The 20,299-nt window shown below is 39.0% G+C and overlaps 1 protein-coding gene across 3 annotated transcripts in view; it reads right to left on the minus strand.

The window, feature by feature from the left end:
- The window catches only part of ATF7IP (activating transcription factor 7 interacting protein), a 105,654-nt gene that overhangs the window by 76,093 nt on the left and 9,262 nt on the right, over positions 1 to 20,299 (minus strand). For 2 of the 3 annotated variants that reach the window (XM_074166560.1, XM_074166542.1), the window contains exon 1: positions 11,922 to 12,279. The exons of the other annotated variant lie outside the window; for it this stretch is intronic. The gene's annotated coding sequence lies outside the window, so the exon portion shown is untranslated. Of the gene's footprint in view, positions 1 to 11,921; positions 12,280 to 20,299 lie in introns of those variants that run through there. 3 annotated transcript variants of the gene reach the window in all.

The following is a 20,299-nucleotide window of genomic DNA, read 5'->3' on the forward strand; positions in this document are numbered from 1 at the left end:
TCTTATTTTGAATGAACAGTATAATACCTAGCAGTCTTTCAGTTTTACCTGGAAGAAGCCTTCGTCCCAAATGTGAAGTTTTTTTATTCTAAAAAGAATGATACTCAATAAGAATTCTACCTCAGATTGGATGAGTAGTATGCTTTTCCTTTTTTGTAGAGATTTCCTTACCAAAGTTCTTTTGTTGTTTTTTGAAATACGGAATAGTTTGAAATGGATGACATACTCTCTCCTGCCAAATCTTTCTCTCTGGAACTACATCAGAACTGGAGCCAGCTATACTTTCTCATGTACAGTATTAGGATATTCTCTCCAGAATACTAATAGAGAGAAACAGATTCTGCTTAGCACGTTGTAACAAAATCCTCACGTGACAGTGACCAAAAATTACTTCCTTCACTGTTCTTCTCATTAAGTTTGTCAATCAGACTTTGATGGATTTTCTCACTCTCCATCTCACAGTAGTTAAAGAAAGGGACAATCTGGTGTGTATCCTTTTTGTTGCAGCTGTGTATTTTTTGCTTCACAGCAATATCCAAATTTAGTCCTTCTCGATTCTTTCTACCATGTAGAGCAGAATTTGAGATGGGAGCCCTCTGATGGCAGGACTCTGGGTTTATTCCTTCAAGCAGTCTTTTTAACATGAAGGTTTACGCATGTTTGAACTACTGACTTCACAAGGTGCCTCCCAGACAGCTCTGCTTTGCTCAGTGGAGATCCTTTGTCACAGTCAACATGTGTTCAGCCTATGACCAGAGTACCAGATTCTAAACCATGAGTTCCAAAACTAACCAGAGTTCTTTCTCAACTGAGATGCAACTGCGCTGACATTTCTGGCATGATACAGCTCTGGTTCACTTTGAAAGTCAGCAAAGATGATGAAGGTTCATAGAAGAGTAAGTAATGAGCTTCAGAGCCTCTTACTCTAGTCTCAGAATCCTGTTTGCCAATGCCTTACTGCCACAGTAGCTTCAGAAAAGCTGAGTGTTTCAATCAGTCCATGTTCCTCTTTCTTTCCACCTTTTTCCAGGCAAGGCAGAGTCATGTCTCTTTTAATCAGAAAAGGTTTTACAGCAGAGGGTCTGCCTGCTCTTCTTGGAAGATCTTCCTTAAAGAGGGTGAAAAAAAAATCCTGCTCCAGTCTGAACCCTTTAGAGGACTTTTTTTTTTCTCCAAGGAAAAAAATCCAAGGAGGAATGTCTACGTGCTCAAATTTAAGAAAAGACAAAAATCTAGTTTGGTTCTCTGTGGCTTTCTCCATGTTCTGCATTGTATTAGAGGAAGACAGACCTAAGGCAGGAAGCATTTCAAGAAGTAAGGCTTGAAAATAGAAGGTTGTTTATTCAGTAAGACTAAATGACAGTGTGAGAAAGAACCACCTCACATTACACCACAACTTCAACACATCTATAGATCTTACTCATAATCTACATGGACATAGCTTTCTGTAAAGCCCATAGCTTTCTGCGAAGTCAACATAATAAGAATACTCTCCAAATTCAATACGAGAGGTTAGACTACAACACCCTCCAAACAAAAAGCAAAATTTTAACAGACAAAAATTACATAATGCCCTTGGAAACAAAGAATTTTTTCTCTGTCTTTGTAAAATATGGTCCTTCCCTGAAACTATAAAAAAATTATGTTACTACACATATTTAGAAGATTATTGACAGCAAAGTAAAGGATCAACATGCATTTTGCAGTGACAAATCCTACACTAATATTCCTTAGTCCCTCATTTCCACCCTATGCCACTTCTACTGTGTTGGCAGAACAGTTTGTAAAACACAGCCCAGTGAGCCATTGAACCAGCTTCCCCCCGCCCCCTCCCCCATCTCCCAGTACCCTTTCAGATGAGTTTTCGGATCCAGTTTCTTGCTGTGCCAAGATAATGAACAGGATGGCAAAGGCTCAGAATAAGGAGCTAGAACCAGGAAGTTACAATGGCTCCTTAAGCAATGTTGAGGCAAAATGTTGAAATCGTAGCTTAGATTATTTTCAGCTCATTTTCAATCTATTCAAGCCACAACTATCAGTGGCATATATTTACCACCAGATGATGAAGGTGGTAGGGAGGGTAGTGGGGTGTGTGTGAAGTTATGTGAAGTTCCTTAAACTATGCTGTCTAAATGCGTTTTCCATCATGTATGCCTACATACTCAAAACTCCAAACTCAATTTTTTCTTCCCTATACACACAGCTGTGCGCCTCCCTTTACCCATGCTCAACAGCAACTAAGTTAAAAAAAAAAAAAAAAAAACAACCCAAACCACACCTTTGGCTCATCAGGGCAATTTTACTGCCACAAAGATGTCTGAGCTGATCAACATTATGAGGTATTTAATGATAAACCAAAAGTAGCAAAAGATTTGTCTTCAAGTGTCACTGTAAACCAGAAACATTTAGAAAGCTGTGAAGCAAGTAAAAATCTGTGCAGCTGAACAATAATGAATACATGAGCTGTCCCAAACTAAGCCATCCCAGCTCTATCAGTAATCTCTGTCTTCCTTTAAGACTGCTGGGAAGTCAAAAACTGAAGCCAGAGATGGTGAAAATCTGCATCTCGGGAAGTTTCAACTACAAATAAAACTTTCCTAAATAGCTGCAAATTTATGTTCGAAGAAGTCCACAATCACCTCACCGCACCAGTGGACCACTTCTGGAATGTAATGTGGGCAGGTTCTGAAAAGAATCATCTCTTCTACCCATCACACTATTTTCTTTAGGCATTTGATATTTGACCTAATTCCAAAGGGCTTCCCTGAAAAAAACTTAATGACAGACGAACTCCAGGGAATGGATTCAGCTTTCACTGAACAGAGAAGCTCTAACCATCCTTAACTGATTCACCTCTGCAAGCTTTGGCACAATACGAAATTAAATTAAACAGTTCTTGGATGGATGCAATGTTTGTGTTTTCTGGTAATGAAAACCAGCAGTTGAGAAAACTTCCATAAAGTTATGGTTCAACACAGATAAAAATTAAAGACTCTTCTCACATCCAATATATGTACAGATGCCTCAGCACTTGAAACTAATGCTCAGAACAAAAAATTAAGAGAAGCCTTCCAAATAAGATTAAGCACTGTGACCAAGAAGAAAAAAAACTTGGAATAATTCCTTAGAGATCTTGCTCAGTGAAAACACAACATGAACTACATAAATGCCCGCCATAAATCTCCCTCCCGCTCTCTTCAGAGACATATACACACAAAAGAAGCATTCATCTAAAGTTCTGGACTCAAGCTACTAGGCTATTAGGGCAGAGACTATGTTTACATCCCACCAAGTCATCACAACTAAGGCAGAGGAAATAGATTGGTTAAATACACAACAGCAATTCAACACCATGTAAAGAAGAACTGATCTTCCATAGGCAGAAAAATAACACAGCAGTTAAGATTTTTTTTTTTTAAATAACACGGGTTACTCGTTTTGCCTTACGAAGTAATTTGAGAAAAATAGAGAAAATATGAGGAATGAGATCTATTACAGCAGCATGCCAAAAATGCCATCCTGGAACGTCCCTTGTTATTTTTCTATCTACCTTTGAAAAAGCAGCATTGTATGTGTGCGCCACTCCTGTGATAAAGCAATGAACCCAAACCACCTGTCCGCCATTAAAAAAATCTGCTCTCCTTCATTGTCTGGGGATAGCAGAAGTAGGTCTTGCTTCTGGCCTTGTCCAGAAAACGTGGGCACCTGCACTGCAACAGGTAAGAACTCCATATATGTATCAGCATTACCCCGAGGTAAGGAAATCTGTTTGAAGGCTTGAAATAGGTAGGTGTATGTCTTGGTAACATACGGTTGCCTCTCTGATTCTGGTTGAGGAAGGTGCCACTGACAATTATGAAACAGGAAAAGACAGGCTGAAGCAGATTCTCTTTCACGTGTGAGAGAAAAGCAGTTTCTTTGTGTCTGAAGCAGTATCTCATAATCCTCTCCACACCATTTGCTTGGGAGCGATGTATGTCCTTAGTCTGACCATCCTAGAAGGTATCTTTTAATGTAACCCTGGAGAACATCTGAAACAGGTCTTAAGACAAGTAAAAAGAGACTATATTGGGTGCGATCCATTTCTCTGCCTCAAAGTCATATGAGTAGTGGAATAGTCAGAATACTGCATAGAAACACCTAAGGAAGTAATGGTCTCATACTAAGAACCAAATACTAAACAAAACCCAACAAAACCAAACAGAGAAAAAAAAAAAACCACAACAAAAACCAAACAGTTGGCACCAAATGTTATTCTGGAAAAGGAACTATTTTGTTCATCAGGCTTCATTCCTTTCTAAAAGTCTCAATTCCCAGAAAGTTAGTCATTAACCAGGCTAGGCATAGAGAAGGCATAGAGGCAGCCTCACCAAATATTAAGTCAAAATGCTCAGATTCTTGCACGATCATCTTGCACTAGAAACTGCTTTTTCAGCTTCTTTGTTCAACATTTCTTCAAATATAACGTTCCATAGGAAGGGCTTCAATTTCTAAGATCCACAATACTGCAAAGTTCATAATGTCTCAGGTTTTCTGGGCAGTGAAGCTGAGATGAAGCACACAGCATGCACACTGAATACAGTTCTGAGTCAGATACCTTCTCAACATCTGTCAGTCTGAGGGATGCGTGAAGATTTACACTAGATCCAAGTACAGTGAAGGCCAAAGGCCTGGAGATTCCACATCTCCATATGCCAAGAATAGAACTCTGCTAGCAAAGACTCATCAACCTGTAAACGCAGAGAAGAACTCAAAGCAGAAGAAGAGACAAAACAGTAGTCTTTGGGACAAGAATGTAGTAGCAACAAATTCTCTATGCCTTGCTGGACAACTGGCATTTCAGGGTAAGGTCTGCCTGTCTGCTGGCAGGACAAGACATATATCTCTATGGATACACATGGCTTTGGCCAAAAAAGACACCAAATTACTGTTCCTCACAATCACATAAAATTGCAGGGGGATGGGGACAACTCCAAAATAACACTTTGGGATTACTCTAATACTTGTTTTATACCCACAGTGCGTGTGTGTGTGTCTATGTATGCATGCATACGCACAATGATAGATCATGGAGGAGGTGTCATTATGTTTAGCACAAGATACTATGACTTGGAGAATAAAGCACCAGACTGATGCTGAAGATGATCTTGTTTCCATTTCAATTCCACTACTGATCAACAATTTAGACCTGTCAAATCAGCACTATCTCCCACCTCAGTTTTTCTTGGACTATAAAGTGAAATACAGAGATGAGTCTTTTTCTGTAAATTCTACTGCTGAAAGACAGGAGTTGTGACAAAGTGATCTAGAAGAGTCTTACCTGTCACATTTTCTTAGGAAAAAAGCTTCAGGTAGCCAGCAGATACAAGTGGAACACATGTAAGTAAATACAAAAGCAAATAACATTTATTTTGAAAAGACAGCTTTTATCTAGTTTATGCTCTTTAACAAGACAATACATTTCAAGTTCACAATGGATACGGAACATAATCGTAAAACCTACATCTCACATAAAAATAATTGCTTTTCAAGCAAAATAAAGAATGGGAGAAAGATTTCCAATACATCTGTAAAGAGACATTATGCAATTCCAGAACAAAACCACCCAAAATGCTTTTCTTGTAAGATTACATGTTATTATTTGAGGGGAAAAATGTATGGTTAGATAAGTGTCAAATTAGGAATTCCTACGATCTGGCATGAAGCTTAACACTGATTCTGAATATCCTGGATTTAGTTCTTGATCTTAGGGCCATTACAACACCAAACAGGACATGTTTTACCAAGTAAGGGATTTGCCTATAATTTAAGAATGTTATTCAGATATCGAATTAATTTTGCAGAGTGGAAGTTCATTAATAAATTCATTGCTTCTAGGAAAATTCCGCAAGTTACAAGTTCATCCCAAATGCTACTCTGTGTAGTCTTTTTTCACAAGTATACTGAAATAAGGATGACCAAACCCCCCAAATAAACAAAGCATAAAGCTCTATTCCAGTGCTTCAGCGTTTTTGCTGAGGATTAATTGGAATGCTTGTCCTATGAAAACAGATTCTAGAAAATATCACCGAAAATTTTAGACAGTGCTTCTAGAATCCATTTCCTGTATCAAAACACTCAAATTTATGAGAGCACAGAACAAAGTTGAATATCGATGGGGAAAAATCGAACTAATTATGCTCTGTTATCCAAATGTGCATCTTAGTTTAAGCAAAGTACTATGCCATGTTTTACCCAGAAAGCTCTGAAGTGCTCAGACCTTTCAACTTTAAGGACAAGAGGATGCAGAGACAGAAGTTATAGTAAGCTGTGGTAAACATAGAAGTTCAAGGAATTTAGGAACACACAGTATGAGACTCAGTAGCCTAAGCACAGGCAACTAGCACTGTTTTTGATGCTCTAGAACCTGCATGAAGCTAGCAGATGTAACACAAGACCTAGAGGAAACCAGTGCCATTCTGGAATCATTGCCAAGATGCAGAAGTCACATCCTATAGCACCTGAAATGGCTATGCATGACCATGCCTGTGAAGTGAAATCTTATCCTTGAAAACTAACTGGTGCTAAAGTGTAGGAAACACAGCAAATGCCTCCTTTCTTTCTCCAAGCTACCAACAAATGGTTTGGCTGCTGTAGAGAAAGTCTCTTGGAGACTACTTAAGCCACATAATAAAAACTAGTATTTTGTGGTATACTTTTAAGACAAACCCCTAAAATGTAATTTTCTTCATACATTTAACACATCAAAAGCGAAGTCCAATTCAAACTTATCCTTATGCTTCACCAAAGGGCGCAGATTACATGGGCTATACTAGCTCGGTAATGGCTAGAACTTAATGAAAATGTGATACTGTACATAAAGGAGGGCTTATTTAACCTGTAAAACAGACAGGGGTGAAGAGCTCTCCAGCTCTTCAGTATCAGTTCCAGATTTTGACTCAAATAAGAAGCTTGGGCCAGTTTTGCAGGGAAACAACTAATAACAGACATGGATTCTCATATGCAAACTTCATATTACATGAATGAGAAACACCACCACTGAAGTTTTGTTCCATCTAATTTCTACAATGATAGCTCAGAAGAGCTTTATATCAAAACCATCTCTATCCCTTGGAACAAACCCTTGCAAATCAAGAGGCAATTCTTTGAGCAAGCTATAAAGCTTTGAAAGTATCTGCTTAGTTAGGTGTCCACAGAAACCTTCTCACAACCACAAATGGTACCCAGATGCAAAAGTTAAGTGAAATCTCTTGACGTTATATCCAGACCACAACACATTTACATATAAGTGACTAATCATACGGCACAGCATAAAGCAAAAGAGATCTGGGAAGTAGATGCTGCCATTTTATGCATTTGGCCTTTCATGTTAGAGATTACCTATAATTTTAGGATTACATCCGATTGTTGTGGTTTTCAGCAGACCTAGTCCACTTATGCTAAAGTTTCAAAGCACTAGGCTCTGCATTTTAACATACTAGTGTTGTGGGTTCAGGTTCACAGTGTTCATTGACTTCAGTAGCTGCACAGACACTTCGTCTGGACCAGCCTTCTTGACCATTATGATGGCAATGTTGGACACCCAAACGGTTTCTTCTCAAAACTCAAATGGTAAGCTGACTTTATTACTCAGAACCAACTGAAGCTAGAAGTTTGAGCACAGGTACTAACGTGTTTTTTCAAAATAGTCAATGAATCCTGAGAATTTCCATCTTGTTCTCAAAATGCACAATTCCCAAAGAGAAGGCTGCTGCCAACAGTATGATGGCCTTACCAAATGATGCAGAAGCTACAGCAGTATCACAGCAATCCTTCAATGTGTGAAGAAAAAGATCCTATCAATGATTTTCAAACTATTACATATGCTACATTTGAACGGAATAGTTAATTACCACAGCTGTTTGCAAAGAAGAGTTTCTTTTCCATTTTACCACAACTAGAAAACTCATCACCAAAGAGCTTCCACCTTCCTCTAGTTCACAGCTATAAATATTGTCCTCTTTGATTAAAAAACCCAAACACAACAAAACAAAGAAAGCAGATTTAAGTGCAAAAGCAAAACATCACATAAGGTGAAATTTTAGGGCAAGTCTGACCACAAATTAAGAAAAAGAGCCACAACAAAAGAGAAATAAAATTGTAAATAAAAAGAAGATAAGGTCACTAACTACACACCACTAGGATGACTGAGTATTATTAGATATTTTACTTTTCTTGATGTTAAGGGTTTTCATTCAACAGTTACAAGTTTTGCTGCATAAAGATTAAGCCTTGCACATCATCCTCTCAGAAGGGTGGAGTCAAACAAAAGAGAATGGTGGAAGCAAACAACAGAAGTATCCAGAATCACTGTAACCTGTCTGGTGAAAAATACCAAACTGCTAGAGTTAAGGCAGATGCTGTAAAGCATGACAACAAAACGAACTATTTCTAATTATCATCATCAGACCCTTAGCCATCCATTTGCTGAAAACAGAAACTTGGCTAATGCAGAGCTGGCTGACTTTCTTGACCTCATCATCTAAACAACTTATCTGGCTAAGAGCCGCAAGATGAGATGGTCCAGAAATTTTTCTTGGGTAGAAGACCTAGATAACTTTTGTGGGGTCTCACCACATCAGTATAGGGCTGGGCATGATTTGGCTAAATGTGTAACCAGAACGGAGTCAAACTAGTGATAAAGGTTCTAACAGTCCCTACTAGGTAACCGTATGTAAGAACCAGAAATTTAGGTGGGCAAACACTGAAACAGCTTGTAGAGTGGTTGTGGAATCACCACCCTCACTGATTTTCAACCCTCACTCTTGACAAACCCTGGAGCAATCTGGTCTAATTTTGAAGTTAGCCTCTTTTGAAGATGTCAGACTAGATGACCTCCAGAGGTCCCTTTCCGACCTACATTATCAGTTTAACTTTTTAATTTTTACAATTTTGTGTTCTTGAGCTAGAGTGATTTTTGTGCCTTTTCCCAGAACCCTTCCTAATTTTTCAACATTGTGGAAAAAAAACAAAACCCAAACCAATGGACAACAGGACTGAAATCTGTATTGATGCAGAATTCAGATCATCAGTATAACCAAAGCACATTAATAGAGCGTATGATTTCCTTACTTTTCCTCTCTATTGAACAGAATTTCTGCCCATCCACCTTAACTTTCAATTTGGGACTTCAGCTCACTTTTTTGTCTCTATGATCCCCACTTTATTACAGGGGTTTCCTGTTAAGCAGGTATGTTCTATAACAGACAGTTTCTAAATGTACAACTTCGGATTTTGCTGTGCAATAGCAGATTGTTTGAGCGGGTCTGACTAAGGAAATGATCCAGGTGACTGTAAGAGTCAACCTTTCTATGCTCTGCAAGTTACTTTTGTTAACTGCTTTACAATATCAATCAAAAATTTTTACTTGGAGCATGCTTCCTACCACTTTCCCCTTCAAAATCTTTAAAAAGCTTTTTAATAATTTTAGGGTTTTATTGATACAGAGGGCTAGGGGGAGTTGTTTGTTATTTAAGAAAAAAACTCTATCAAGCCATAACCGCAATATACGTATTGGGTATTTACACCCAGGAACCTTGTTCTAAAACAAATTACATTAGGTTTGTGCTTTTTTTAATAAAGTTTTATTTCCATCAAACCACCTCAACATTAATTCTGATAGTATACTTTGACATTTACTGAATCCCCCAGTTGTCCCTCCGTTATTTTTTCCCAGTATTGATACAAGACTAAATAGTCATCCTGCTTGACCTTTTTAAATAAAAAGCCTTCAAAGTCTTCTGGAATTTCCATTGTATTTTATGTTATTGGGAGGGACGCCTCAGAAAAGAAATATTCTCAGCTAATTCTTTAAGAACTCCCGGGTGCAGATTACAAAGACTTACTTAAAGCCTTTGTTAAGAAATATCTATCATGGAATCATTAGTCTCTTCCTTGTAACTTCTAGATTTTAAGTATTTAAGTCACCTGCGAGATATTATAGTATAGTCTCACCTTTATCTAAAAAAAAACCCCAAAATATTTGCTGTAATCTTCTGGCTTTTCTCTTTCACTATGAATATTACCATTATCACCTACATTACTGTTAAAATTATTTCTCCATTTTTAACAATTTCACTTTCATTATCCTTTGCTTTACTAGTCATGGCTTTCTCTCAGGAACATTTTGTTTCTTTTAACCAGTTTTCCACATTTTCCACAATGCACTCAATGCCATCTCTCTATGACCATCCTCGCACTTACACTTTACAGAAAAGGAGGGACGGGCCCTGAATTGCTTCCTTCATGTTGCAATGAGAGCAAGACTGATTTTAACAGAATTTGCCCTTTATGGACAACCTTAATAATTGTTAACTGCAATTTCTAGTGTACAACCTTAATAATTGTTAACTGCAACTTCTAGTGTAATTTACTTGGGGAAATCTACCACATACTTATTTACATACCTTCTCTCACACACACCCACACACAATTTTGATACTGCTTTTAGTCTGGACATGCATATAACCAGACTTCTAAATGACAACCAAAATTGTGTCCCATATCAAATCTTAAGTTATCACTAAAAAGAAGTTATCAGCAGTTTCAAAGTAAATGAGATACCTACAAAAAAGATTCACTTGGCCCAAGTTGTTGGCATGGCACATTTTACTCTGCCATATCAATGCAGAAGTATACCTTTCCTATTATCATTAAATTTCCCTGTCCTCAATATCAACCAGTTACAGTGCTCTTTCCCAGCACATTTACATATTCCTTATTGGCCTTAATTCCCAGTCCATTTCAGAATGGCTCCAATACTTCTAGTCCCAATCACTACCATTTTAAGCTCAAATAATCTACCTGCCTACTTCGCCCTTCTATCGCTTTAGTTTTATTCTCTTCGATTAACCTCTTTTTTCCTTTAACTGGACGAGGCCAGTCTACTGCCTGTTCCACATTCCTACCTTGAGCTGCTGCCTACCTTTAAGCAACCATGTTTTCCTCGGCCTGTTCAATGCATCTCCAATTATCTCTTTTCTCTAGCTCAGACACTTCCTCCATCCGGTCATATTCTTTTACCATCTCCCCTTTCCAGTCTCCCATCCTGTCACAACTTTTTTGATTTGTAAAATAGAAACAACACAAATATATTTGTACAGAACTAGCACATCTGCTCCATGCAGTCATTTCATGCACTACACGCATAACCACAATACAGTATGTTATGTAATTAGCAATATTGTTATTTTCTTAACTTTTGCTGCCCTAAGACAAGCTTATTGTTTTCTGAAGGGGCAGGTCTGATAAATATTTTGTTTCCCTATTTACAAATACACCCTTTTAAAATTTACATAAACTCACCTGAGAATGTGCGTTTACACTAAAGCATACCCACACAACAGTTCAGTGTCCAACACTTTTAACAGCTTTGGCAAAAAGAAGAGAATTCAAACTACAATCAGGATAATAGTTTCTTCATGATACCATGAAGCCAAAAAACCACCACTGGTGGATTCCACTTTCTTAATTCTGCACTTTTTTCAGGGGTAAGCTCACAGTATCGCTAAGCCTCCATATGCATCAACTGGTGTCACTATAGAGACAAAAATAACACAGTAGCAAAACAGTAAAAAGTTTCAACTAAACAAAACTAGTACCGTTAGCAGCAAAAACTACATACCCAAATTTCTATTATTTTTTTTAATTCTTCAGTTTTACTTAAACAAACATTATACAGTAATTACTAGCTCCCTGTAACAGCAGCAACCCAAAAATAGTTAGAGCAGGAACAGATGACTTCCGGGCTTCCCAAAAAATGCCTCTTATATTTAAATTTAATTCCTGGCACTATGCCAAAGTGGGGGATGGGCAACCTAAGTGGAAAAATAACTTCAAAGTCCTCTAAAACATTAATGCAGAAAACCAGTTGCTCCTCTTACCTGGCGAGGTGGCGGCACGTGCAAAATGAGCTTCCTCCTCTGAGTAAGCCACTGACATGTAGCTCATTAGCATAAGTATCATGAGCTACAAGTAGACCTCCAGGTCGGCCATCTTGACACCAAGATCTTGTTTTGTTTACATAGGAGCACGAATACTGTTTTTTAAGCCAGCCTGAGTTATGCTGTGGTACCTCTCAGCTCGTAGCCTACATCTGCTTGTCAAAGCCTGCTGGAATTCCCACTGCTCCACGCAAGTGGCTGAAGGTGTGGGGAGTGCAACGGAGCGTGCCACAGCCTCCAAGGGAACCTTACAACTGCAAGTGCCTCCAGTCGGGCTCTTTGTGCTGCCTTCTGTGCTGCCAACTATTAGCACTGCAGCAACTATGTGCAGTGAAGTACCTCCCACATACCACACGGTAGTACCAACAAGCAGAAATTTATTACAGCACAGCGCAAGGCTGCACACACACACACAAAAAAAAAAAAAGAAAAAAAAAAGAAGAAAGCTGACATTTTCTCAGCAGTTTCACTTACTAGCAATCTAATTACACCTGGGTTCCTTTGAACGTCTTTTCCCATTCATCAGGGTGGCTCTTTCGGTGCAGAAAGCGGAGTGCTCCTGCAATCCGAACACAGGAGAAATCCACGACACATGTTAGCTGCTGCCGGCGTGGAGCCAGGCTGCAGTTACAGCTCGCTGGCGCCAGTAAAAATTTACATACTGGGGTCTCATTTCAGGAGTAAATTGCAACGGGGTATCGCTGAGCAACGCCTCCCCCCGCCCCCAGAGACTACTACGGGTTCTAGAATTGGTCGACTGGTTATTTGCTTACTAATAATCCAGATCCGTGTCAAAATTCAAGTGCTGCTGTTACCATTCATATAAACGAAAACTGACAATAGTCTCTACAAAAGAAACTCCACCTTGAAGGCTGTTCCTTGTAGGATGCCACAGGCTGCACCGTTCACAGCAATTCTGGTGAGCCCTCTGTAGTAACTGAGATAATACCAAAATATGGCTATACTCAATGCTCAGCGACCAGCTTAAGCTGATATTTCCAATCTATCACAGCCCAGCAATAACAAGCAAATAAGTATCAGCTCCAAGACAGTTCCATTTCTAACCTAATGCTGACAGGTAATATGTCTGGCCATTTAATTTGCTGATTCCACTTCACATTTAATTTTTCTTCATTAGGCAGATGAAGAAAAAAAATCCCCCATCCAGAGCTGAGCACTTTATCTTTTCAAGTACCTAAAAGGTACAGTGACAGGTAGAGGCAGAAGCTTTGATTTCAGCCTCATTCTGACTTCAAATAGTTAATGTCTTAATTACTACTTTTTCCCTTCCAGTCAAAGCCCAATTAAATTAATAAATTAATTACACTTTACAAATACTTATTCTAAAAGTGACTATACTTTTTTTTTGGGGGGGGAGGGGGGGTGGGGGGGGAAGCCAGGCTTTGCTTACTACTAAGTGTGCGTATGTAAAAGATGAATCATTTTGCCAATACCTTTTCCCCCCCATTTGCTACCTTTACAAGAAACCTAAGGGTTTCTTGTAAAACCTAAGAGCATGAAACAACTCAATGCAAATAAACATGCTATCCATTATAGTGACTATAGACATGAATTTCTGCAACCCTAAACAAAATAAATCCACAGCAGTGTTTGGCTAAGTACACATCTAGCAACACTGCTGTAGTTGCAGCCTGGCACCATTTAGTGGAAAAAGGAAAATGATGGAGACAGTGATGCTTGTCAATGCCAGCAGGCACAGGCAGAGCGCCTCAGGACCAGAAGAGCCTGCTTTGCGCCACGGGCCTCTTCTAGTTCCTGCATTGTTCCTCTTTACAATGCCAGAAGTATCAAGGCTATATATAGACAAATTATGCTTCCCCTTTTCCACTGTAAGCGTAATATGCTCTATAGCTGGTTCTAGGTTATTTGAGTGTAACGCAATTTGCTCACCTGTAATGTCAAAAAAAAAATACAGATTTTGTGTCTGAAAGTATTTAGTAATGCAAATTACTTTTCACCGGTTGTTACAATTCATCCTCAGCTGTTGTATCCAAAAGCATGAAGTGATATGCAAGGGAAAAAAAAATAATTTTTCCAGAATGCCTGTCACACTGACATCCATTAACTATACAAGCGATCTAGTATTGCTCTTCTTTTATGTCACGTGTACCCTTTATCTTTCAGACAGATTTGTGTAGGTTAGCACATTTAAGGGCTGTGCAGAATACATCTTCCAGTGATGCTGTTGCCATTTGCAGAATGAATCATCAGGCAAACAGCCTCCAAGCTTAAAAATAAAGGGCACCAATGCTGCTTTAAAAAAAGCAAAAAAAAAAAAAACCCCGTATTTCCCACATACAGCTGCACCCCCACCCCTCCCCCGTCCAGCTTCACAGCCTTGCATACAAATACCAGAATAATAGCACGATTCTCAATACAGTAAAACAGACACTGCAAAATAAGAGCCTTTAGTCGGAGCATTTTCTGTTCTCGGCTCCAGTCCGCTCAAGGAAATCCAGGCCAGAGCTTGTCGTCAGCCCCGAGGGAGAGCTCTCCTCCATCTGCCGTCTGGGGGAGGCACCACCCCGCTTCCAGAACGTTCCGGCGGAGCCACCTACACCCCCTCGGCTGTGCCCGCCTCCCTACGTCTCCCTCCTTCCCGCACCAATAGCTAGGGTAAAGCTGGTTTTCAGAGGCAGAAGTGTTTTTAGGGAGAGGAGCAGCAGTTGGTTTAGTAGTTAGAAAGGCAGCAGCGCGGTGACAGAAAGCGCGGGGGGCTGGTGGTGAGCTGAGGGGACGGCAGGGCTCGCTAAGCCCCCCAAGGAAGGGCAGCAACGGCCAGCCCGGGGAACGAGCACAGGCAGCGCTTTAGCCGCTTCCAAAGCGGGATATTTGGGTGGGGGCTTTTTGTTTCTGTTCTTCGGGGGATTTGTTATTGGTGGTTTTGAGGTTTTTTTTTGGGGGGGGGTGTGTGTGTGTAAGAGTTTAGCCTGGGATAATAAACAGCAGCATACTCCCATTATATTTTCCAGTGATTGCCACTACAGAAAGAGTCAAAATGTGTGCCTGCCTTTCCCCACGTTTAGTCAGTGGAAACACCAGAGAGCCTTTATGACTTTGCCTTCTCAAAACCAGTTAACGGGACTCCCTCCCAACACACGCAATTTTCCAGGCTCTCTCGTCAGAACCGACCTTAAAGAGGTGACGTTAACAGTCAAAAGTAAAAGAGCCATTTGCGTTTGAAATGATTACTATTAGCTGTATGGTTTCAGTTGGTACTTATCAAAGACAACATCCTCAAATTTTAAATGCCATTGATTCATCTCAGAATAGAAAGAAAAAATGTCTGCCACAGAATGACTCGCCCAATTCAGACACAATTTTTGATATTAAAGTATATTGACACAGTATTGTCTAGAAATAAATAAAAAAAGCCATGACAATCTGTCACTAGGAGCTTGATCTAAAAAAAACCAAAAAGGATAAAAAAGCCCCACCAAAATAAAAAATCCCACCACAAAGCAAAAGAAAATGAAAAGACCTTGCTTGGGCCTTCTGTAGGCAACACACATACACTGTCCAAAACATCCCCTTCCCCTCCCACTTTGTCTCTTCTCCAAAGCCTGAAACAAATTATTCAAGTAAGGCAGGCAGAAGTTTGGTAGTTCACAAGTTCTTCTCACGTTGGTCTTTGAAGGGCATAGAAAATGTTCATTTCTTAAGTAGAGAACTGACTATCAACCCATTATCTGAACCAGTGTGGTTTATTTCAAGGTATTTTACAAGCAGAAGCCTATGCCAACAGAAGGAGCAGAGAAGGCAGGAAAGGGAAGGGGGCGGGGGGGAAGGGAGGGCTGACACTAGTATCCATTTTTCTACTGTAGAAAAAGGGTGAGAAGTGTGAAACGGCATCTAACATTGCACTCCCTTTCTTTTAGAAAGGGAAAATACTCAGATTGACTCCTTATGAACTTGAGAAAAAACACATTTTGCTCACTTAAGTTTACATGAATTGTCATTTACTAAAACACTGAGAATCTGACAGATCTTAACCTGCAAATTGAGATGATGCAGAAAAAAAAATAATTAACATTTGCCTTACTCATAATTCCTTCAAAGATACTACATTCTTGACAAAAAGTTAAGTTTACAGCTAAAAATAAAGGTCCAATTTAACTGCTTAATAATAGTCATAATGTGATTAAATACTTAAGATTCAAAACAGCTCTAAATGCTTGGTAACCATTTCTTGCTAGTACCTAAAGAACCAAACAACTCAGCCGGTTGAAACTGATTTGCATACATTATGTATTGCGTTCATTTCAGCAGTCCATTCCAGTTTGTTTCAAATCCTGCCTGAATTTGTTTGCTCCCAAAATATCTACCAAAATAGAAGATGCAGCTGTGCAAATTAAGACAATTCTGAGTTTTAAGAGGGACATAAAAACTAATCAAGCCATGTTAGAATGGTTCCAAGCAACTGCGATTTAATAATGAACAACTATCCAAATAGTTGGAGCACAAGTGAAAATTAAGTAGAACCAAATACACCATTTACAAAAAAATGAACTGAAAAAAAAAGTGAATCTGTACACTCCTTCAGAGCAAGCTATTGTTAGGTATTTCTCTTTGAAAGGCATGTGTATTTGAGATTGCTACCCTACTAGCAATTTACTTACTTCTGAAAGCCCATCCTTCAAGTTTACCCATCAGCAGTACAAAGCTAATTGTTCTAGAATGCATCAGGTCTGAGAAGTGGAGAAAATGCAGATGCAAGAACACTGAGCAGAGTCTGACAATGCATCTTGCATTAAAAATGTATAGCAATCAATTCAGTTCAAGTTGTTTATTGATTATACACAACTATTTCTAATTCAAGTAACCTCTAATTTATATATTTAATAAAAGCATATCTTGTTTTTTTTAGTGTCCAGTGAAGTACCTTGTTCCCATGCAGGTAAATTGGTGCTTTTCATTTTCTTTTTGACTACTAAAGAACAAACTATTAACACCACGGGAGGGAAGAGAGAAGAGATCATGCTGTCAGCTACCGGTACTACTGTGCAGCAAACATGACAGTGTACTTGGACTTCTGGAAACAGGGATGTGTTCCATACGCAGCACAGGTTTCAAAATCTACCACACTTTATGCATTCCAACACCCACTTCAGGAAAGAAAAAAAGAAAACCAACCAAAAGAAAAGAACACAAAAAACCCCAAACCACAACACCCACCCAGCTCACTACAACAAAATGCTACAGCTCCCTGCTGGGCCAGTTATTTTGTACAGCACTTCCAAGAATGATACTGTTTTCAAAACAACCTGTTAGAGACCAAAGTAAACCAAAACCAAAGGGAAGACACTGAGACAAGAACTTTCCTCTGAACTCTGACAATCTCTTCTTGCCTTTTCTGTAAAATGGGAGTAAGTTTACTCAGCTCACAGGAGAAAACATGGGCAACAAAAACAGTACAAAAAGGACTGTATGACAGACATGGGGTGAACGTACAGTTTTTTACTCAAATGTAACACATACGAAGAACCACTCCTTACAGTGAACGTCAAAAAATATGCTTTTCCTTTCCATGTTCCCATTAAAAACAGGGTTAGCAGAAGAACCCCAAACCAACAGAACCAGTAGCACTTGACAATTTTTACACGCCTACTGTTTTATAACATTTTCATATGCTCCTTTAAAAAAAAAAAAAAAGGACCAAAATAACCAACAACAAAACCACCACAGGATGCGTATGGCAAAGTATGCTTTAGGCGTAAAATTTCAGCTCCTTCAATGATCACAAAGTAGGAGTTCAGTGATCTCATTATAAAGAACGAATTGTTTCTGCTTCCTTTGAACCGTATGAGTTACTATGGTCTGGAATTAATCAGCAACAATAACCAACTAAGAACCACACAAACACAAACCTCAGTAATCATTGTAAGACTGGGGTCAGGATGACTTGACTCAAAGAGTATCTTGCGGAAAACCAGAAATACTATGTTTGGGGGATAAGAAGATGGAATTCTTACTACATTATTAATCTACATTCATTAGATGAGGTGAATGTATGGCAAAACTTCTCATTTTATCAAGATAAATGTATTTAAGTAGGATTTGTTGTCCAAGTTTTCAGACATTTTAAAGTACCCACATATTCTTGGGATCTTAACTATCTTGCCCAATCAAGAAAAGCCACTATGAACTAAATTCTGCCTTAAATCAAATCCACTAAGCAAAATTCCACTAGCAATAAGTCATAAAACTACCTACCTGCCTGCATATCACCATCACTTGTGACCACACATTCACATTTTTCCTGTCGCTGATCTTTTGTCCTATAGTAGGAAAAATCCTGTGACCCATTACTTACAAATTTAGTTAGCTGAATTCAGCGATCAACCCGAGCTTATAATCCTGTATTTTACTGATTTTTTTTTCATATCAAATGCACATGGTAAACGTGAAGAAAACACATCTCCTGAGAACCTGATGTGCACTATCTGTCCAGAATACTTTGTTTCTTTATAAACAGTGCATTGTCGTTAACTATAGAAGATCATTTATGGGAACAGATATTTGAAAACTTAATTACCAAGTGCTTTGTTACAGAGTATGCTAAAAGCACCAAGTTAATGGGCAAAAATACTGAGGAACCACTAAACTTTTAAGTGTTTAGTACTGACTTTCACATCCTTAGCACTGACTTCAACTTCTGACAGGAAAATACTTTAAGCTACATCCTGATGAGTTATCCAGCTCTTCTGCTGCTCCTGATACGTTTCTGGAGAACTTCAAGAAACTAATTACTTTCAAGTTAATTCATATCCAGCTTAAGATCCCTTAAGGACCTTAACTAGGTATTTGAGGCAGACACAAAACCAGAAAATGAATGAGTTGCAAGGAAAAATGTCATCTTGTATCCTCCTCCCCAACGGAAAAAAGCTGAGCAGTGCTTTTCTGGACACTGACATCTATCAACTATCTTTTAACTAGTGCTGAGCCTGACAGATAACTAGGCCACCAACCAGTAACACACATATAGGAAAAGACTAGGCCATGTGAAACCACTAACGCTTTGCAACTCAGATTTCAATGAAGTTGAAAAGAAATAAAAGAATAATTTACCTTGAAACTTTCATTCTATGATTTGTAGTAGTTCTGTAGAATTTACAGTAGTGTTATTCTTGAGTAGCAAGTAACTGCTACCTGCAAAATAGTTAATATTTACATAATCATTGCTATTCCAGTGTAATTACGTGGGTTTTGTAGTTCCTATCTACCATTGGAAAAAGTTACATGTTGATAATGTGATAATCGAATGTACATCTAACCACTTGGTTACAAAAATTTGACAAAGTTTATTTTACGTTTTAGTTAAACTATGAGGCAAGCTTTTGAGAAAGAACAGCATAAAGTGAGAGCTCCTCTGGCCTAATAATGAAGTAAGCCAAAATGAAATAATTTGATTAGCAAGACATATGGGTATGACCTTTGACCTCTCCTGTCCCACCCAATCTACCCTGTAACTGAGACAGGATAGAGGTCTACAAATTAGTTCAGTGAGAGAGGGGAGGAAAACAAAAAGCCAAAACACACCAAACTAAAAAAAAAACCCACCAAAAATATCCTCCTTTTGACAAAAATAAGGACAATATTTTAAGCTATTTCATACAGCTTAGAATTAGTTTTGCCTTAACAAAGCCTGAAAGTGTTTTTCAGCAAAGCAGAGCTGGTGCTTACCTCTAAGGTCTGGAGCATGTGATGCCAACAGCTCTGCTCATTTGCATACAGCCAAGCTGAACTGCTGCAATGAGGAGCACTTCGGCAGCCATTTTGGAACTGCACTGTCTCAGCTGCACTGAAAATGTGATTTAAGATGGCTGCAACGTGCACTCAAGACCAGCCACTCAGTGACAACTCAGCAGTGAATAAAAAACATGTATACAGCAAAGCACCTCCCTCTTTGCCACACTGCAACAAACCGCACAGGCAGAGGGGGGCCGGAGGAATGGCTTCTTTGACAGGCAGGAAATGGTTAATGCAGGGCTGCAACACTGCAGCTACTCAGAGCATCACTGGTAAAGAGAAAACTAAAATAAACGAGAAAACCAGCGAGAGGCAGCCCTGCTAGCTCTGTGCTCCAGGATTTGTATCGCATACTTCAAATCCCTCCCGACTCCAGGCAGTTCAGAATCCATGTCACATATTAACAGCCACAGATACAGAGCCAGATCATGCATAGAACTGACAAACATTAGCGAATACTTTTCAAGAGCAGCCTCATTTCAGTCTTTAAAAAAAAAAAAGAAAAAAAAAGCTTAAGAAGCCGATCTATACCTTTTCACAGCACCGCC

Source organism: Numenius arquata, chromosome 2 (assembly GCF_964106895.1).
Source record: "Numenius arquata chromosome 2, bNumArq3.hap1.1, whole genome shotgun sequence".
Classification (NCBI taxonomy): domain Eukaryota; kingdom Metazoa; phylum Chordata; class Aves; order Charadriiformes; family Scolopacidae; genus Numenius; species Numenius arquata.